The sequence below is a fragment of the Oryctolagus cuniculus genome, chromosome 10 (genome assembly GCF_051225735.1).
Source record: "Oryctolagus cuniculus isolate XC-2025 breed Fujian yellow rabbit chromosome 10, ASM5122573v1, whole genome shotgun sequence".
In the NCBI taxonomy this organism is placed as follows: domain Eukaryota; kingdom Metazoa; phylum Chordata; class Mammalia; order Lagomorpha; family Leporidae; genus Oryctolagus; species Oryctolagus cuniculus.
In genome coordinates, this window is record NC_142876.1 from 85585849 (window position 1) to 85608022 (window position 22174).

Here is a 22174-nt window from a genome sequence, read left to right on the forward strand (position 1 = left end):
GCTCTTAGTGCAATCCGTGTGATTATCCCCAGTGTGTGGTTGCCAGAACTGAGGTTCCCAGAGGCTAGCACCGAAACCGTGGTCACTGAGCTAGGATGACACCGGGCTGTTTCAAAGTCAGTGTTGGATTGTTCCAGAATCTCAAGGTAAAGATGCTCTGCCTCTCCCCCGCCCCTTTTTTTTCCCATGTGGCTTTTGTCTCCCTGGGAAGCTAAGAGGGAAGATAGCATTTTCAAAGAAAAAGAGGAAGGACTTGCTCATGAATATCAGCAAGTTAATCGGTGAGTCATGGCCTCACCTCTTATACATTCCATAGCTCCTGCTCCAAGGCACCCACGGTGACCCCTTGACCATGAGCCCACCGGGGGCCACTGATCCAAAGTCACAAGTTCAAGGCTGCTTTAATCTCTTCCCTTTTCTGTAGTATGGGCAGAGCTGGACCCTCTCTCCTGGATTCTCCTCTTTGCTTTGGTGGTTGCTTCCTTACCCTCCAACCAGGTTGCTCCTTCCTTCCTTGTCCCTGGGTACCCCGTAAGGGTTGGTGGTTCTCCAAGGACCATCCCGGGCCTTCTTTTTCACTTAGGTGATTTCATATATTTCCTTGGTTTAGATCAGTGATTCCTGAACTTTGCTGCCTATTAGAATAACCTGGGGGAGCTTTTAACTTCCCAGGCTATGCTATAGGCTAATTAGCTCATAATCTGTAATCATCAGTAATTTTTTTTTAATTTTTTTCAAAGCTCTCTAGATGGTTACAAAGTCGAGGAAAGAGAACCAGAGATGTGAATCATTTTCCGTGTGTGGTTCTCAGGTGTGTACTTCAAGCCCTGCCCTCTGCCCTCAGTTTAAGACCCTTATCTCCCTCCACCTGTTTCCATAGCTGTTACAAACCCAGAATGTCCAAAGAGTGTGGTTGCCTGATTTACCAAGTAATTCAGATAGACAATGAATAACTGTTTAGAATAAGCATGTACCAGTAAATGCATAGAACATATGTACCTCAGTGGTTATTTGTTACCCATCTGAAATCCCAGTGTAACTAAGCCTTCTCTGTTGCATCTGGCAACCCTGCCAAAGAGAAAATGTCCCCTCTCTGCTGGTGCTCCTTAGTCAGGATAATGCTTTACCATCCTCCTATCCATCCAGCAGTGAGCCTCTGACAGCGCTGGATCCGGGTCTTCCTCTTCCACCCCAGCCTACAATCACTGGCTCCTTTGACTCTACCTCTGGGACTCTGAGATTCTCAGATCTTTCTACCTTGTTCCTTTGCTTTTAACTCTGCACTTGCCATTTAATCCATCAAGATTAGATTGGCTGCCTCACTGGACTCCTTTCCCTCTACACTCAAATACTCATCTGAGTGTGTTTCCTTGGAAACATCCACAGTGGCCACCCAGGGCTGAAAGACAAAGCAGTGCTTGTGGCTCAGGACCAGACCTGGGGTTACCTTTCCAGCATTTCTCCCCTGGAGAGCCCCTGGCTCCTGCTTGGCCTGGAAGGCCTTTCCTTTTGTAATGAAATTCAACCCATTCAAGTCCAAATAAAGCAAAACAGTCATGGAAACAACCAGCCCACCTTGGAGCCATCCTTGCCACTTTCTAATCCATTAGTAATTCCTGTAGACCCTTGTCCACAACACATTCAGCCATCAATCTGTCTCTTAGCATCCCCACTCATGCCCTTAGGCTACCAGCATCTTGTGCCTGGACTCAAGTCGCAGTTTCCAAGTTAGTCTCACTGCTTCCACACTTGCCCAACCCCCCCCCGCCCCTGCCCTGCTGTGGCCTTTCTAAAGTAGGGGAGATATTGCCACTCATCAGCCTGCCTGACCCCTTCCTCTGGTCATCTCCATTTTCCTGGCTGGTACGCCAGTTTACTATTTCAGCTGGATTTCCAGCAGCTACAACCTGTGTTTCAGTGCCTGCACGTTTCCTCTAGCCAATGGAGCTGGCTCTACCTGGGTAAGCAACAGGCTGGCAGCACCTGGCATGAAATACCTCCCATCTCTACAAACCAGCACTGACAAGCCTTGGTTGTGTGCTTTATGCTTTTTCCTCAAGTTCCCCAGCAGGATGAAGTACAGTTGCCTTCGGTGGCCATTTGTTGGGTAATTCTCCATTCATCAGCTCTTTCTCTGTTTAACTTCTTCATTGCTTTTACATGACTGAAATAATGATTTCACGTAACAGAGATCTGCTGGGATTGCTCACTCAGAGTCTATTGCTTGGAGACCCTAAACTAAGACAAAACTTCTAGTTGTGTTTCTCAACGGTTTAGATCATTAACACTAATGTGCCTGATGAGTAGGAGAACATAAAGATTTGAGGACTACCTAGACTCCAGGGAGATTGAATTAATCTCTCTTGATGATACCACAAATTGAACTTATAGAAATCCTTCCTAAAATGAAGATTTCTTCCTCTCTTGTTTAAGATTTATTTATTTCAAAGTCAGAGTTACACAGAGACAGAGATAAGAGATAGAGCTCTTCCATCCCCAATTAATTCCCCAAATGTTTGCAACAGCCAGGGCTGGGTCAGGCCAAAGCCAGGAGCCCAAAACTCCATCTGGGTTTTCCACATGAGTGTCAGGGGCCCAAGGTGGGGACCCTCTTCTGCTGCTTTCCCTGGTACATTAGCAGGGAGCTGGATGGGAAGTACAGCAGTTGGGACTTGAACTGTCACTCATATGTCAGTCATCATAGCAGCTTAACCTGCTACAACACTACACTGGCCCCAGCTGGGGAGAATTTATATTGTAAGTTCTTTTGGGGGCGTTCCAGTGCCATTCCCACCAACTCCTTGGGTGCCTCCTTCACCTTCAAAAGAGGGGCCTTAGGAACCTTCTTGATGGTCTCCGACCTCACTATAGATGATTGGACCAGAATGGCCAACTGACCCACACTGCACTCACCCAGTCCATATTCAGGAATATGAAGTCAGGACATAGACATTCTAGGTCAGTCCCATACGGAAAAAGAAAACAAGAAAAGCAGAACATATTCAGCTATATATTTTCTACTCTGCAGACTAAGTAAGGGAACAAGTCAGTCTGCAGAGAGAAAAATGAAGTAGGCAGAAAGGAAAGAGCGTAGTGTTCTGGGTCCCTAGCCGAAGTCTGACCACAGCGCTGTCCAATACTTGTAATAGATAACGTGTACCCTTATATGGCATTTTTCCACTTTCAGAGCCTTTGCTAGTTCAGATTGGTTGCTGTACTTGGAACCAGGGTGTTCTGATGAATACAGGTTCTGAGAAACTTGTTACAACGGAAATGAGATGTGTTGCACTTTGGTGGTGGGAGAGTCCCTATAAACCCTCAGGTGGCAGCAATAAGCTTTCTTTGCCAATTAAGTGGGCTTTCTGGGTGAATGTAGGGAGCTTGGGACTTCGTGCTTGTTTCCTGATAAGATTTTCAAGTTTTCGTTTTTCTTTCTTAAGTTTATCCATATAGCCAGAGTGTTTTGGAGCCTTTTTACTTCTTAAGATAGCTGTCCCTTGTAAACCCTGACTTTGGAATATGCATCCTATGACAATCACCCTTAAAAGCACTTCTCTTAAGAATGGTTAAACAGAATAAAATGAGCAACACCATCTTTTGGCTATTTTAAAAATTGGATATATTGGAACATAAGTTTTTAAAGACTGAGTCATTCCTTGCCTAAGCGATGCTCCATTCCTGAGAACTGTGTGCCAGTAGGGAGCTGGTATAGGGAGTCGTAATGATACACTCACTGCATTGATGACCTTGGTTAATGGCTCCTCTGTATTCATTCCATTTGCCCTAAGCTTTTATGGCCCTTTTCCAATATGATTCTGGGCTAGCCTTGCTACTTGTTTTAGCTAAAAGAACCTGTTAAAAATGATGACATGATAGTTCCAAGCTTAAGTCTCAGGGGGCCTAGTATATTTCATTTTTTCTCCTGAGCAGTTGAATTTGTCCAGTCGTATGGTAAGAAGTGTCCTTGGTTAATGTGCTGGGTGATGAGAGATGGTGGATGGTGGATCCATTGGTAAACAGGGTCATCTGAGACCAGCCAGCCTTTAGCTAACTAACAACACATGAGCAAGCCCAGTCAAGATCAGCAAACCAGGTGCCTGTCAGCCGAAACATCTGGGTGATCCATAGGTGTTGGAGAAATGATAAATGGTTGTTTTAAAAAATTATTTACTTGAGAGGCAGACAAGCAGAGGCGTACCATCTACTGGTTCACTCTCCAGGTGCCTAGGAGGCGGGAATACAATTCAAGCATTCAATATGGGTGGTAGGGACCCAACCATTTGAACCATTACCTGCTGTCTCCAGGGATATATATTCAAATATAAGTATAAATTACATAATCAAACATATAAATATAAATTACATAATCAAATATATTTTCCAGCAGGAAGCTGGAACTCAGAGCATAGTTGGGATTCCAACTGACACTTAGATAGGGGATGAGGGCATCTCAAGTGGTGTCTTAACTGTTATGCCAAATGCCTGCCCCAGAGTTTGTAGTTGTGGTGTTACTTGTTAAATAGCCTCATTGTGGTAATAAATAGAGCTGATATGCTACTCAGTCTTTCCTTGATTAGAATTATATATGCTTAAGCCACTAACATGGAACTTGTAACAGTATTATAATTCTATGCATAGGCATCACCACAGATTTTCAACAGAATTGGTGGTTATATTCCAAATGATTGACTTAGGAATCATTCTACAGGGACTTGGATATCATCAGAGAGAAAGAGAGATTAGTCCTCCCTTCACAGTTTACAAACCATAGCTCAGGGGCCAAATCTCACTAGAACAGAGTTACAGTCCCTTCTTTTCACTGCATGCAGTTGATTTTGCAAACTTCTGATAGAGACTGTAAGGCCTGAAAATTTAAAAAAAAAACCCTCACTCTCTGGCCCTTTGCAGAAACCATCTGCCAGCTTCTACTCTGGAAAATCTCAAAGTTCCAGGTGCTAATAACTGGGAGCGATGTGCCACCTGGATTAAGACTCCCAGGACAGGGAAAGGCACTGTAAGGAGCACAAAAAGGAGCAAAACACCTGCAGCAGTAGGGGTGGATGCCTCAAATGGCAGCTGCTTACATGGGGCAGAGGCGCTTTGCACAGGGAGCCTTGCCTAGAGCCTCCTCCATGGAGAAACAGCAGGGGGTTATGGAATTAGTGACCAAAACTAACTCATCTCCCTGACAATAGGGAGCCTAACTTGTTCTAAATATAAACTCACCCTTATGCTCCTTAAAAATCAGTTTTCCCTGCAGTCTACAGCCCTGTCTGTCATCCTTTTCTCCAGAGTGCTACTTTTTTGAAATGTAAGAAACTTTGAAGAAAAATACATTGTAGAGAGATTTATTTCAATTAGCACTGAGGCTGATTTACAGTATAATAAATAAGCAGAGGGAGATTCAGGCAGATTAACCAAGCTTCTCCTGGATGATGGATCCCAAATATTCATATAATTCATATAATTCATATAATTCTTCCTCTCCCATTTTAGCTTGAAAATAACAGGAGCAAAAAGGTATGGGTGACTGATGTGGGTAAATTTTTTTCTCTCAATTTGTCGTCATTGCAATGTAGGCAGGAAGTGCATAATCCACATAAACAATTCATAAAACTTGGTGAGGGAAATAATTTTATGCTGTGCTCACCCAGCAGTATCTGCTTTTCTTGTCTTCTTCCTGCCCCGCTGATGTAACCCTCGTTAGGTGTCAAGCATCACGTGACAGTCCTCACGAATGTCAGAGACAGGTATCAGAGTCCACGTGTCCAGACAGCACTGTTGGTTCCTCCACCCAAATCTGGTCTTCCCCAGCCCCACTTTAGGGCAGTGGCCTCATCCAGTTGTTTGTATTCCAAAGTAGGACGTCATTGCCTTCTTTTACCTTTCCTTCTCCCGTCTATTCTGTCATCAGATCCCATCAGTTTTTCCACGGAAATAGACACCAAATCTGAGAGCTTCTCTACACCCCTCTTGCCATCACTCCAGTCTAAAGCCCAGCATTTCACATTGTGTGGCTTGGGAACATTTTATAAGTGGTCCCATTGCTTCCAGGCTAACCTTGTCTGTCAGTTCTCCCCACAGCACCCAAGGTGGCCTTTTAAATATGTGAATCATAGCCGGCGCCGTGGCTCAATAGGCTAATCCTCCACCTTGCGGCGCCGGCACACCGGGTTCGAGTCCCGGTTGGGGCGCCGGATTCTGTCCCGGTTGCCCCTCTTCCAGGCCAGCTCTCTGCTATGGCCAGGGAGTGCAGTGGAGGATGGCCCAGGTGCTTGGGCCCTGCACCCCATGGGAGACCAGGAAAAGCACCTGGCTCCTGGCTCCTGCCAGGATCAGCGCGGTGCGCCGGCTGCAGCGGCGGCCATTGGAGGGTGAACCAACGGCAAAAAGGAAGACCTTTCTCTCTCTGTCTCTCTCTCTCACTGTCCACTCTGCCTGTAAAAAAAAAAAAAAAAAAAAAAAAAAAAAAATATGTGAATCATGTCAAATCTCTTTCCTGTCCCCACCTTCCAATAGCTTGTCTTACCACTCCAGTTCCAAACCTCTCATGCCCATCCCTAAGGTGCTGTGTGATCTGACTTCATCTGTGCTGATAGTCCTCCTGACTTCTAGCCCCTCTGGACTTCTTCCTTTTCATCCAAACTGCCTTAGTCCTTCTCCAGTGTCTTTGTTCTTGATCTTATTTCTCCCTAGATGATTCTTCCCTAAACCACTTCATGATTTTTCTTAGTCTACTCTGGTGGTTCTTAACTAGAATAATTTTGCTCTGCTGGGGACATTTTTATCACATCTAGATGAAGGGGTGCTTCTGGCATCTAGTGGGCAGAGGCCAAGGATAGCCCCAAATATCCTGCCTCACACAGAACAGCCTCTGCAGTAATTTGCTGTCTGCATGGCAATGGTGCTAAAGTGGAGAAAGCCTGCTCTATTCTGTTCTCCATTCAAATTTTTTTTTATTTAAAAAAAATTTTGATTAATATTTGTACAGCTTTCTGAGACAACATGTGATATTGCACAGTTGGCACTGTGGCTTGAGTCCTGGCTGCTCCTCTTCCAATCTGATTCCAGCTCTCTGCTGTGGCCTGGGAAAGCAGTAGAAGATGGCCAAAGCAGTTGGGCCCCTACACCCACATGGGAGACTCAGAAGAAGCTCCTGGCTTTGTTTCAGCCCAGCTTCAGCTATTGTGGCCATTTGAGGAGTGAACCAGAAGATGGAAGACCTTTCTTTCTCTCTCTACCTCTCTGTCTCTGTAACTCTGCCTCTCAAATAAATAAATCAGTCTTTTTTATTTTCATTTTTTAATTTAATGCATTTTTACATAGATACAACTTTAGGAATACAGTGGTTCTTTCCCCCATGCCCCCACCCTGCTCCCTTCCTGCTTCCCATTCCCACTCCCATCTCCTTCTTCATTATAGATCATTTTTAGTATGACTTTATATATAGAGGACCATCTCTATGCTAATCATAGATTTCAACAATTTGCCCCCATGCCCACACACAACATATAGAGTACAGTTTGGGGACAGAATTTGCAGTTGATTCTCATATTGTAATTCAATAGGGACAGAGGTCCTACATGGGGAGCAAGTGCACAGTGACTACTGTTGTTCCTTTAACAATTAACACTTTTTTTTTTTAAGATGTCAGTGATCATCCGAGGCTCTTGTCGTGGGCTGCCAGGGCTATGGAGGCCTTTTGTGACCATAGACTCCATTGGTATTTGTACACGGCCATAAGCAAAGAGGATGATCTCTTCTCCCTTCAGAGAAGAGTGTCTCCTTCTTTGATGACCCTTCCTTTCCTCTGAGGTCTTGCAGAGATCCTCCGTGTAGGATTTTTTTTTTCCACAGAATCTTGTCTTTCCATGCCTGAAATGCTCTTGCAGGCCTTTCAGCCTGACCAGGAAGCCTTATGGGTTGATTCTGAGGTCAGAGTGTTATTCACTGTGAAAGTCATTCTAGGAGTGTGCTGTGTGGACTGCTTCCCATGTTGGTTCTTCCTTCCTTTTTTAATTCTATTATTTTTACCAGGTACTTGATGTTATTTATGTCACCCCTTTTAAACTTAGACCAGTCTATCTGTTGCCTTTAACATTTAATATGATCATTGAAACAGTGGAGATGGTGTTTATACCACCAATTCTTATGGGTTTGGAGCCCCATGATTGGTTCTTAGGCTGTACCCTGAGAGGTAAGTCTATATGCCTGTATGCAGAACTATACTGTTTCACAGTGTTAGACTACCTCCTCCATCTCCTATTCCCTCCCTTGTTTTTAACTGGGATCTTCTTCCAATTGCTTTAAAATACATATGATTAACTCTGTGTTACATAGAGAGTTCATCATATACTGTGAAGTAGAGAGATGAGAGAAAGAGAGAGAAAACAGAGGAAAAAACTGACAAAACAAAAAGGGTATACACAGTAAAAACTAACAATGGTTAACTGTCTCTCAACAATCAAGTCAAGGATTCTTGAAGACATTAGTTCTAAAAGTGACTATTTTGCTTCTATAGCTTTCATTTTGCTGCTCCACTTCTGATCCAGCCCTCTGCTGTGGCCTGGGAAAGCAGTAGAAAATGGCCCAAGTCCTTGGGCCCCCGCACCCACGTGGGAGACCTGGAAGAAGCTCCTGGCTCTTGGCTTCAGATTGGCACAGCTCTGGCCGCTGTGGCCAATTGGGGAGTGAACCAGTGGATGAAAGACCTCTCTCTCTCTCTGCCTCTCTCTGTGTAACTCTGACTTTCAAGTAAATACATAAATCTTAAAAAAAAAAAAATATTAGTTCTTCTACTCCATGACCATGGAGATCTTTGTATTTTTTGTATATGTCTCTATAATGTAAGCCATTTTAAAAAGATTTTATTTATTTCTGAGAGGTAACATCACAGACAGAGGGAGGGAGAGAGAGAGAGAGAGAGAGAGGGCTTCCATCCACTGGTTTACTCCCCAAATGACTGCAATGGCTGGAGCTGGGTCAATCCAAAGCCAGGAGCCAGAAGCTTCTTCCAGATAGCCCACGTGGGTGCATGGGCCTAAGCACTTGGGTCATCTTCCAGTGCTTCCCTAGGCCATCAGACAGCACTAGGTCGGAAGAGGAGCAGCCAAGACTAGAACTGGTGCCCGTGTGGGATGCCAATGCTACAGTCAGAGGCTTAGCCCCCTATGCCACAGTGCTCGCCTTATATATGTCTCTAATTTCTCTCATAAGTGTTTTTTTTAAAGAGTTATTTATTTATTTGAAACACAGAGTTACACAGAGAGAAGAAAGGCAGAGAGAGAGACAGAGAGAGAGGTCTTCCATCCGTTGGTTCACTCCCCAATTGGCCACAACGGCTGGAGATGTGCCAATCTGAAGCCAGGAGCTTCTTCCGGGTCTCCTATGTGGGTGCAGGGGCCCAAGGGCTTGGGCCATCTTCTGCTGCTTTCCCAGGCCACAACAGAGAGCTGGATTGGAAGTGGAGCAGCCGGGACTAGAACTGGTGTCCATATGGGATGCCAGTGCTTCAGGCCAGGACATTAACCCACTACACCACAGCGCCAGCCCCATCTCATCAGTGTTTTAAAATTGTCACTGTGTAGTTGTTTCCTACCTGTATTTAAATTTACTTCTGGGTATTTTATTTCTTTGTAGTTATTCTGAGTGGTATTGCTTAATAAAATTAGAAATCAACAACAAAAGAAACTTTAAAAAATGACACAAATAAAAGGAAACAGAACTACATGCTACTGAAGGAGAGAATAGGTCAATGAAGAAATCAAAAGGAAAATTTAAAAATTCTTTGAAACAAATACAAGTAGAAACACACATACCAAAATTTATGAGATATAGTAAAAGCAGTACTAAGAGGGAAATTTATAGTAATGGGCTCCTATATCAAAAAAAATTGAAGGATCTCAAATAAACAACCTAATGAAAGATCTCAAGGATCTGGAAAAGCAAGATCAAACTAAACTCACAATGAGTAGAAGGGAAGAAATAAGACATCAGAGCCAAAGTAATTGCAATGGAGACCAAAAAATACAAAAGTTAATTGAAATCAAGACTTCATTTTCTGAAAAGATAAAAAAAAATGACTGACTGTTAACCAGGCTAACCAAGGAATAAAGAAAAAGAAGCCCAAAATCAATAAACTTAGAAATGGGAATGGAATAGAAATGGGGAAACAGACACTGAAACCCAATACCACAGAAATATATAAAGAACCATCAGGAAATATTATCAACAAATATACACCAATGTATTAGAAAATCTAGATTAAATGGATACATTTCTGGACACATACAATTGCTAAAATTAACCAATGAAGACTTAGTAAAATTGGACACACCAATAGGAAGTAATGAGATTGACTCATTAATGAAAATTCTGTGAGGCCAGCTATGTGCCATAGCCAGTTAAACTGGCACCTCTGATGCTGGCATCCAGTATGGACACAGATTGAGTCCTGGCTGCCCTACTTGCCCTCCAACTCCTTGATAATGGCCTGGAAAAGCATCAGAAGATGGCTCAGGCATTTGGGACCCTGCACCCATGTGGGAGACCCAGATGAAGCTCCTGGCTTTGACTTGGCCCAGCTTTGGAGGTTATGACCATTTGGGGAGTGAATCAGCAGATCGAATCTCTCTTACTTTCTTTGTCTCTTCCTCTCTCTGTGTAAGTCTGTCTTTCAAATAAATATGTCTTTTTTTGTTTTGTTATGTTTTATTTGTGTGTGTGTGTGTGTGTGTGTTTTTCCCATAGACAGCAGCCACTAGGGTACATTTATTTCCTGCTCGGCCTCGCAGGCTGGGGGCAGAATACAAAGGCACTGGGTGTGTGGGCCTGGGATGGCCTGCAGTGTGTTTGGCTGCCCGGGTGGTAACCGAATCTGTGTGTCAGGGTGTGTAGGGACCGGAGTGATCTTTCCAGAGCTGAGAGAGGGCCCTTGGGCATGGAAGCCACCCAAGGGCTGGGCTTGGCACAAACACAGGACAGAGGTTATGCAGAAGGTATCAGATAGGTGTGGCAGGAGTAGGGTGACAGAGCATGCTAGAATGTCTTGGAGCCAGGGGTAACTTAGGGTGTGGCTCGCTGGGGCGTGTTGGGCTGTGGGTATTGCCTGAGAAGCTGGATGCCAAGGGCTGAGGGAACCAAAGGCCTGTGGGTCAGCAGGACCCAAGAAGACGCGAGGACAGACAGGACCTGCCCTGGGAGAGACCAGGGTCCGAGGTGACTCCTCCGGCGCGGCGGAAGGGGGCGGCTCTGGGGTTTCCACTCAGGAGTACATCGTCAGCTGCAGCCACTCCTGGATGTTCACCTGGATTTGCCCAGTGCCATCTTTGTCAAGAGATTTGAAGGCACGGAACATGGCGTCCAGCCTGACCAAGCAGCTGATGAAGTTGTCAAAATCCATGTTTCCTGCCTCATCTGAATAGCGTCGGATGATCATGTTGTAGAGATGCTCATTCAGGTGGAACCCTGCTGCCTCAAAGGCTCCCGGCAGTTCCCGGCTGCAGATGGTCCCTGATCGGTCCACATCAAACTGTTTGTATATGGCCTGCCACTTTTTGATGTTGTTCCACAGGTACTTGAACTCCTCAAAGCCCAGCTTGCCCATGGTGTCGCTGTCCATCACGGCCACCATGCTGCGACATGTGTCAAGGCCAAAGCCATCGGTCTTCAGATCAGGGTGTCGGGTCACGACCTTGTTGAGAATGTTCATGAGTTCTGTGACACTCACCTCCATGTCATCTCCGGCCAGCTGGGCAAACAGTCTCCGGAACTGCCGGACCTCTTCGCTCTCGTTGGCCTCAATGTTGGAATAGTGGGTTCGGGGGGGGCGGGGGCTCCGGGTTGTACTGCGCAGCTGCCTCGCTGATGGCGCTGATGACTCCGCCCAGGATGCGCATGGCTGTTCCGCCGCCGCCTGCTCCCCCGCCGCCGCCGCTGCCGCCACCGCCGCTGCCGCCACCGCCCCCAGCCCCGCTGATCAGGCCTCCCAGAACATTCCCTAGCCCCCGCCCAGGCCCCCGCCTCCCCCCGCCGCCGCCGCAGCCCTTCAGGAATGAGTTAACCAGGAACATGGCTGCGGCTCAGACTCTCGTCCAGCGGTCCGTTGGTCTGCGGCTCCTGGGCCTCCCGCTGCGTACGGCCTGTTTTGTTATGTTTTAAAAAGAAGTCTTTTAACAAAGAAAATCCCATGATCTTATGGCTTTAGTAACAAGTTCCAACAAACATTTAAGAAATGACTAAAATCAACTCTTCTCCAACTATTCCAAAAAGTTGAAAGGTAGGGAACCTTTCCAAGTTCATTTGTTGAGGGTATCATTATCCTGATAACAACAACAGATAAGGATACACACACACACACATACAAACTATAGACCTATTACCCTGACAGTTACAGATGTAAAATTCTCAACAAAATGCTAGCAAATCCAATCCAATAACAGATCAAAAATATCATCCAATGTGATCAAGTGGCATTTATCACATGCAAACATAACAAAGGCTATATATGACAAGCACACAACCAGTATAATGAAGTTCACGATACTGGATGGGGAAAAACAAAGCATTTCTTCAAAAATCTGACACTAAACAAGGTGTCCACTCTCAGCATTCTTACTCAAAATAGTACTGGAAGATTTAGCCAGAGCAATTAGGAAAGAGAAAGAAATAAAATACATATAAACTGGAAAGGAGGAAATCAGATAATCCCTCAGATATGTAGAAAACCCTAAAGACTATTTGATCTGATAAAAAAATTCACAAAAGATGCAAAATAGAAAATCAACATATAAAATCATTCACCTGTTTATATGCCATTAGTGAACCTGCTATTCAAATAGTCTCTCCTTAGAGAAAGTTTTTTGATTGCTCTTTCCAAGAGTTTGCTGTGGTCTGGGTATTAGTTTGTAGGTTGAATATTGCTCAAAGGGTCTGTGTGTGAAAGGCTTGGTCCTCAGTGTGCTGCTGTCGGGAGAAGGCAGGAGGGTGCTCCGTCATTGGGACTGTGCTCTTGGAAAGTAGTTCTCTGCATACTAAACTGATCTTCTGTTAAAAAAAAAAAAAAAAAAAAGAAATTATCAATTCCCAACTTGGCTCTCACTGGGATTAAACATGACAATAGGTCTGATCTGATTTCATCATCATTTAAAAAAATCATCTATTATTTTTCACTTTATGTTTCTGTGTGGGAGCAAACCGTTGAAATCCTTACTTAATGTATACTAAGCTGATCTTCTGTATATTAAGATAATCGAAAATGAATCTTGATGTGAATGGAAGGGGAGAGGGAGTGGGAAAGGGGAGGGGGGTTGTGGGTGGGAGGGACGGTATTGGGGGGAAGCCATTGTAATCCATAAGTCGTACTTTGGAAATTTACATTCATTAAGTAAAAGTTAAAAAAAAAAAAAAGAAAAAAAAAAAAGAAAGTAGTTCTCATGAGAGGGTTGGGTATAAAAGCTTGAGGTGGGTCCAGCCACCCCCTGCTTCCAGGCTCACCGCGTTACCCTTACTCTGCGCATGTTCCACCATTGCTGTTCCCTGCTCCCATGAGAGGCCAAACCATTGGGATTGCCTGATCTTGGACTTGAACTTTGGAAACTATGGGGTAAATAAACCCTTTTGCTTTTTAAAGTTAGATATTCTGGGTATTTCATTATGGTGACAAAAACCTGAGTAATACAGAGCTTTTCTCCTTCTATTCCCCTGTCACTCTGTAGTCCCTTAACCAGCTGAACACTACCTGAAATTAGTGTATATTTCTACTTTGTTTCCATTCAACCCACTTAAATGTAAGCTCCCTAACACAGAAGATTAGTCTGCCTCACCCTTGCTTCTTCAGTGGCTAGAATACCCCAAAACACTGACTTCTGAGGTTTAGAAATGTTAATTGGACCACGGCACACAAGGCAAGTAAGAAGCAAAGCTGCCCAACTGCCTATCTATTTCTTTTAGACACTGTACGTTTGCACATAATCCAGAGAAAAGTGTAGTGCTGGTTATGCAAGCACCACAGTAAGACATTTTCCTTATTTTTTCCTTCCTATTTTCCATGTTCTCTCCATACCCTGTTCCAGCCTCTCTTAAGTAGAAATTGTAAATCCATCAAAACCTAGATTCTCATACCCCCTTGACAAATGTTTGTGTATCCTGGACTTCTATTCTGTATCCACAAGTGGCTGACAGAAGTGAAAGGTAGAACTATGATGCAGCCAGGAGCCCCACCAGACACAAGCTGTCAGTATCGGCAAACCCCACGGTCAATATTGGATTAATTGCTTGCTTAACCTCCAGTTCTCTGTAGCTGTTCCCTCGCAGACAGAATTGCCAGTCTCCTTCAGTACCAACTTGGCAATCACAGAGGAAGCCTTGAAATGATTATCCTAATTTAATGACAGCAGGAATTCCTGGCTCTTTCTTATGAACATAAAATTGCGAATGTCCTTTGTTCTTGCAAAAGTGATGAGCTTTTAAAAAAAAAGTCATTTATTTTGCCTTCTGGACTTTTTCTGTACTTGAAAATAACTTCAAATTGTATGTTTCAAAGACTTGGCATTTCTGCACAAGGAGTCTTCAAAAAGTTCTTGGAAATGTATATGATTAAAAAAAAATATCCTGTGCATGGATTTCACAGGTTTTTGCAAAAAAAAATCAATATGTCTTTGAATTTCTTTTTTTTATAGGAACTTTTTGAAGTCATCATATTTTAACATTGGACATTTTCACTTTGACCTTGTCACACTTCTATAGATTTTTCTCTTTTCCACTCCTGATTCCCTTCTTCTCCCAACCACCCCCACTGCCCTGCTCAGATTGACTACTCATTTCTCATGCTGAATAAATAGCCATCATTATTGTGGAAATGATCTTACAGAAGGAGCCCTCTACCAGACACCCCTAAACTTTGAGAAATGAGTGACGCCATGCCCTCCTCAGAGGAAGTGCCAGGTTTCTGGCTTTGAACTTGCCTTTCTGCCGGTATCAAAAGTCCTGTGCTTTTCACTGTTCTGAACCCTATTCCTTAATGGATTAATTTCTTGGCAACCCTGTCAGTGTGCAGCTGAGCACTTCAGTTTCTCATTTGGGATTTCCTGTGAACTTTGACCTCTCATGGCTCCAGCTGGGAGAGCAGCTTGCACACCAGGCTGACTCGAGCCTTGGTTCCTCTGAATTACCTCTTTCTTAGTAGACAAGCTCCATTTGTTCCCTGCCACTATCCTGTGAGATCTCCATGTTGAGAGGAGCTCCCTGAATCATGTTTGTGTGGTCTGCAAAATGTAAATTAGCTAAGCAAAGGTGAATGGCTAAGACAATGGTTTCTTTTTAAATTTTAAGATATATATATATATATATATATATATATATATTTAAGAGGTAGAGTTACAGACAGAGAGAGGGAGAGACAGAAAAGAAAGGTCTTCTAACCTCTGGTTTACTCCCCAGATGGCTGCAACAGCCAGAGCTGAGCCAATCCGAAGGCAGGAGCCAGGAGCTTCTTCAGGGTCTCCCATGTGGTTGCAGGGGCCCACACACTTGGGCCATCTTCTACTCCTTTCTGAGGCACATTAGCAGGGAGCTCGAAGGGAAGAGGAGCAGCTGGCAGCTTTACCCGCTATGCCGTGGTGCTGGCCCATAACACAAAGTTTCAAGCAAGTAATTTGGATGAAACAGCAGTCAGGAAGTCACTGAGTGGTGGGCTACTTGAGCTTTGAAACAAGGTAGTTCATGTAGTATTCTGCTGTGTGCATGCTGTGTGACCCATGACAAATCACTAAACCTCTCTGGCCTTCAATTTCTCCCACAAGAGGGGATTTGTAATACCTACCATTTTAGAGTCCAGAGAAGGATAAGAATGGAGTATGCATTGCACCTAACAAAGTGATGGACTCATACAAGGGGTTTAGTTGTATTGGTACTGAAAATCTTAACTATGGAGGGTTTCTTTGCCATGAAGCATTCCACAATTGGGTTCATTTTTGTTTGTTTTTTAAGGTTTATTTATTTATTTGAAAGTCAGAGTTACCACACAGAGAGGAGACAGAAAGAGAGAGAGGTCTTCTATTTGCTGTTCACTCGCAATTGGCCGCAACGGCTGGAGCTGCACCAATTGGAAGCCAGGATTGGTGCAGGAGCTTCTTCCAGGTCTACCATGCCGGTGTAGGGGCCCAAGGACTTGGGCCATCCTCTGCTGCTTTGCCAGGCCATAGCAGAGAGTTGGATTGGAAGTGGAGCAGCCGGGATTCGAACCGGCGACCATATGGGATGCCAGCACTGCAGGTAGCAACCTTATTTGCTACACTATGGTGCCAGCCTCATAACTGGGTTCTGAGAAGGCTTCTCCCACGACTTCCCAGTGTGACCGTGAGTCATACACTACACCTCATAGAGCCTTTGGAATGCCCACATGAAGGATTCTGAGATGTCTGTTTCTAAAAAAGATTTATTTATCTACTTTAAAGTCAGATAGACACAGAGGGAGTAAGAGACAGAGAGTGATCTTCCATGCACTGGTTCAGTCCCCAGATAGCTACCACAGCTGAGGCTGGAACAGGCTGAAGCCAGGAGTGACAGGTTTCCCATGTGGGGATACTTGGTCACCATCTGCTGCTTTCCCAGGTGCATTAACAGAGAGCTGGATCAGAAGCAGAGTAGCCAGAACTCCAACTGGCTTTCTGAGTGGGAACGTAGGCATCCTAAGCAGTGGTTTAATCAGCTGCACCACAATACATACCCCTCTAAGATATCTGTTTAGTGTGTACAGTAATGTGGCTCCATCATCCATGTGGCCCTGTTGGCGGTTAATTATTTGAGTGACAGACCAAGCTTTTAGCCCAATTGTCTGAGCACTCTGGGCTCAGTTGTGGTTTTACTTCATCAGCCCAGCCAGTTGGAACTGACTTTGAAAAATAACAGCCCTGGGGCCTGCTGTGTGGCATAGTAGGCTAAGTCTCTGCCTGCTGCGCTGGCATCATGTATGGGCACTGGTTCGTGTTCCAGTTACTCTTCTCCTGATCCAGCTCTCTGTTATCACCTGGGAAAGCAGCAGAAGATGGCATAAGTGCTTGGGCCCCTGCACTGACGCGGGAGACTCAGAAGAAGCTACTGGCTTCTGGCGTCTGGCTTTGGATTGGCCCAGCTCTGGCTGCTGCAGCCATTTGGGGAGTGAACCAGCAGATGGAAGACCTTTCTCTCTGTCTCTCCTCTGTAACTCTACTTCTCAAATAAATAAATGGTTAAATTATTTAAAAAAATAACAGCCCTCCCATTTGTGTTGAGTGCTGACTCTTTGCACGGTGATTTGACAATAAAATGTCTCATTTATAACTCACCAGAGGTATGAGAGGTGTATGTGATAATTTTGTTACCATTTTGTAGAAAAGGAGACAGGATCCTCAAAGCAATCTGGCCAAGGCTGGATGGCTAGAGAGTGAGAGCCACGTTTCTCTTCCCCACTGACCTGCCTACTCCAATGTGTGTGTGGTGCTCTTCAGGTTGGGCTGAAGGATCCCCTGGCTTCTGAACCTCAGGGCAGAATAGCATTACGCTCATGTTCAGTCTCCATTCAGGCATCGCCTCTCCACAGCTAATGTTGGATAATGTGCTGGGCCATATCTCTTCACATTGTGGGTGATATTTCTGGCTTGCTTTCAACTTACAGTCAGTAATGACTTTTCAACTAAGTCTTGAATGCCTTATGACAGGGCATGAATGGATAATGATGATGATGGTGAGAATAATAGCCGCTAATATTTATTCAGGGCTTTCAGAGGCACTTGGGTAAGTGCTTTCCTGAGGTGACCTTATCTGATGCTCATTTAATGAGCTCCCTAACGCAGAAAGGCTTCTTTGCAGAAGTTGGTGTGTCTGTTACCATGTGACAGAAGAAATGAAGATTTGGCGAACCAGAGAAACTTGCTCAGTATCACAGAGCAGGTATCTGGAAAAGCCAGGATTGGAACTCACATTCTGGAGCTCATATACTTAAGAAATTTTTGCTGCTTTGGCTGTAACAGCTTGAACTTTCAGTGGACAAACCCATGCAGTGCAATTTCTCCATGTGCCTGCTTACTGGAGGAGTTGTGAGCTTCTAGAGAAATCAGCCAGATAAGCATGTCATTCCAACTCTGCTAGCCAAGCATCATAGTCCAGCAGTGCACGAATAGTTTTGAGGTCATAGAAAGGGGAACAGGTAAGTTTCCCTGACAGTGTTAAGAACAGTGTTGCAGGGAGACTTCATTAGGAAGAGCAGCAAAGCATGTTCCAAGGAGGCACAATAGTGGGCATCAATCCCAGGCTAAAGCATACCATGTCTTTGGAAATGGTCATTGTTTTTCAATTTTGATGTGACTGGAACTCAACTAATAGGGTGGGGCAAGGAAAGGGAAAAAAATGGAGGAGGAAAATCTAAGGCGAGAAAGGGAGTGGTGGTGCAGTGTCATGGAGCAGCAGATGAAGCTGCCACCTGTAGCGCTGACATCCCTTGTGAGCACTGGTTCATGACCCAGTTCTCTGCTAACATACCTGGGCAATCAGTGTAAGATGACCCAAATCCTTGGGCCCCTGCCACCCACATGGGAGACCTGCATGGAGTTCTAGACTCCTGGCTTTGGGCTGGCCCAGCCTTGGCTGTTATCTCCCTCTTTCTCTCCATCTCTGTCACACTACCTTTCAAATAAATAAAATAAATCTTGGGGAAAAGGACAGGAAATGGTATTGCATACAAATCCAGAAAGTTGAGTTGGCTGCCAAAATGCATACAACATGTTAAACAGCAAAGCAGAGTCAATACGGGGGAGATGATTTTGTGGACTGGAAGAAGGACAGCAAAGGAGAGAATAGTGACAGACTGCCCAGTTAGAAGTCTCTGCTGAAGTCCAGTGAAAAAAAATGATGTTGGCCATATCTAAGACTGTGGACATTAGGAGGCAAAGAAAAGAGGATTTGGAGAGATACTGGTAGAATTTATTCACTTGCAGGTTAGGTGGGGAGATGAAAAAACCAAGATGTTAATCGTGCGCCTAGCTTGTAGGGAATGTGTTGATTATTGTACTATTTAAGAAACGACCACGAAGTAGGGGACAGAGGAGAGTGAGAGAAGGAAGGTATGTATAGGAAAAAAAAGGGGGGGGGGAATGAGGAGGGAGGAGTTCAAAAGGAAATACTGTGTTTATTTTGGTTTTATGATACATAGGGTGGGAATGTCCATGGGCACTGGGAGATTTTGATGGTCCATGCAGAAATCTTTTTAGTAGACCCAAACTGGGATGCTGTCAAATTCACACCAAATATCCAGTGACAATATTGGTGCTACCTGCTTTCAGCCATATCTGATTAGTCTAAGGGTTCTCTCAACCAGGGATATTTGCCTCCTCTTTGGGACATTCAAGAATACTCAGAGCTGATGCAATACCATTGCATTTAGTGGGCAGAGGCCAGGGTTGGTGCTCAACATCATACAATGAATGCACCAGACCATGCCACGCAACAAAGAATCATGATGACCCAAACATCAGTAGGGCTGAAGTTCAGAAACCAATGTCTAAGGGGCAAGGTGTCTGACCCAAGAGTGCCAATCATAATTTTTTCTCTGAGGAATTCGAAATATCAGATCATGGTAGTTGCAGACGGAAGGCAGCTGGAGCCAAGTCATATTTCAGCGTGATCCCTGAAGCAGGGAGAGTAAGCACCTGCTGATGCGTTCCTCAAGCTTCTCTGGGTGTTACGTTTTTTTCCTTTGCCTCTGTGGATTCTCCTAAGAGCCTTCCAGTACACTGACATTGTGTTCAGGATATGTTTTGGTTGGTATATAACCAAAGAATGTGTACAGGGGCCTTCAGAAAAATTTCTGGAAAATTGAATTAAAAGATAAATGTAGTTTGGTGCAAAAAAAATCTTGAAATGCATGCACTGTTTTGCAAAATGTGCATTTTCCACTGCCTCTTTGAAGACTCCTTGGAAGCATGGATTTCACAATTTTTTACACCAAAATAAACTTTTCTATTTCTGTTTTCCATAAACATTTTGAAGTACCCTTGTATTAATTAGTCCTGTTGGTTATTAGTAACAGAAATTCATTTCAAAATAGTGAAAGTTAAAAAGCAAAACAAAAATAAAACCATCAGCTCATGATCCTGGGAAGTTTAAATATTTGAATCCCGGGTTTCAAATAATGGCATCCAGGATGGATCACCCTCTCTCCTTACCTAGGTCCTGTTTGTATTCAGTGTTGGCCTTACATCTTTGGGTTCTGCAACTAGAAGACAGAGAGAATGGCATGTTACACATGTGCAGAATACAGCTTCTGCTCCCTCTGCAGAAAATCAATCCTGTTATTTGGGCAAAGAACCACTGCATTGTTTTCATACATGTGAGTGTTTGCTTTTGAGAGTTAGAGCTGGAGGCAGCCTGAGAACTCTGCTGTTGCTGTTATTTCCCCCTCAACACCTGTGTTGTGCCATATGCTGCCATCTGCGCCAGGAGCCTAGCGCCAGTGGTTTTTAACCAGCAACACACACCTGGGGGGCACTATTGGCTTCTCACTGTGTGGTTTGAGAAATTTACTCAGAATACTTCCATACACTCCATATTTCATATTGTAAACCCAACTCAAGGCTCTCATTTTGACTCAGAGACATTGAGTTCCTATATTTAGGGTAGATTTAGATGGTAATGCTCTACAGTAAAAATCAAGGCATCTGCAGGTGACACTCTTGACTGCCTGTCTTCTCTCCTTCCAATTCTATGAACTACAAGCTAGAGTTCTAGTCAGTGGACTGAGGGCAAAAGTACGAACTCCATCTCAACCCTGGCCACCAATCTCTGACTCAAGTCCTACAGGCTGCCTTCCCTGCCAATTTTGGCTCCAAGGCAACCACGGAAGGCACTTGTTTGAGATGGTAGAGGCTCCACCCATCTGGCTCCTCAAATAACTGTATCCAGAGACCCCCTGCTACCCTGTGTACCTATACAGACATGTTATGCAAGCAGGAAGTAAGCCTGTAAAGTATTTGGGTCTGTTCTAGCAGTTAGGCTTCCCTTAGACAGAAGGTGTGAATTTTCTTGTTTTACCATGCCATGTTCACTCTGTTAGGCAGGTCCATATAGGATAACAAATAAAAATTCCTTCTGGCCATGTTTTGGAACAAACAGCTTGCTGCTCAACACCCTGTTGAATTTCCTTTGTGGATTTGACTTGCCCTGATTACAAAGACTATGGAGAACAAATGACATAATTTCCTCAAGATCTTCAGCAAATTGCAGTGAACTCTGAATCAGAAGCAGAGAACTATGTATCATTTTGCAAGAAGCTTTAAGACTTATCACAATAGCTCTTTTTTGAGTCTTCCTTGGGCCTTGGATGTGTTCATTAGGCTTCTTCCCGAGGTTATTTTGTGCACTCTCTGTTCTTAGAACACTATTTTTCTTTCCTCTCTCAGTGTTTCAAAGAAAAACTCCGAATGAATCTCTTGTGATGAAAGACAACTGCTTGCTTCTGTAATCCTTGGTGGTAGAGAGCCTACCACCCAGGGAAGAGCTGCAGGAGGCTGTGACCGTGGAACAGGGCAGGCTGTTGTGTGACCGCAATGTTATCATAGCCCCGGATTGTTCAAGTCTTCCCTGCACCAGTGTGTGTGATACAGGCTTTGCATTGTTTCATCATCATGGCTTTGTTAAGAGAAGTAGTGCTACACCATTCACAGGTGAGAAAACTGAAGCTGAAAGCACCGAAACAGCTTCCGTTTTTTAGTGGTGGCCTCACACCGTGGCGTTGAACCAGCTTGTTGGACTCTAACGCTTGTGGTCAGAATCATTCTGGTGGATTTCCCTCACCACAGGGGACTGAGGTTCCTAGGTAAGCAATTTCTCTGTGAAGAACACTTGAGGAGAGGGAGATTTTTGCAGGTGAAAAAAAAAAAAAAGCAAAGGTGTTTTATGATGCTGGCAGAGTTGTAGGTAAGCATCAATGGAGTGAGGTGCTGTGTACCCCTCCCATGTTGCAGAGTGGTATGGATATGGGTGGGATGCAGTGATTTTGTCCTTGACTGAAGGTCTGGCTCAGAGACAAGGGTGGTCCTTCAACCTGATATTATCTTGTCCGAGTAGCTCCCAGTGACCCATTTTGTACTTTGTGATTCAACTCTTTGGGATGCACTGGTTGCCTCTATACACTGTCTGAGCA

General features: G+C 44.4%; 1 long non-coding RNA gene and 1 pseudogene across 2 annotated transcripts in view; one reads left to right on the forward strand and one right to left on the reverse strand.

The window, feature by feature from the left end:
* Nucleotides 1-22174, forward strand: part of LOC149124322 (uncharacterized) — a 48022-nt gene that overhangs the window by 6616 nt on the left and 19232 nt on the right. The gene's annotated exons all lie outside the window — the stretch shown is intronic.
* On the reverse strand, nucleotides 10738-12134 carry LOC149124323 (calpain small subunit 1 pseudogene; annotated as a pseudogene). Its single transcript, XR_016214729.1, has one exon. The product of XR_016214729.1 is annotated as a calpain small subunit 1 pseudogene (transcript).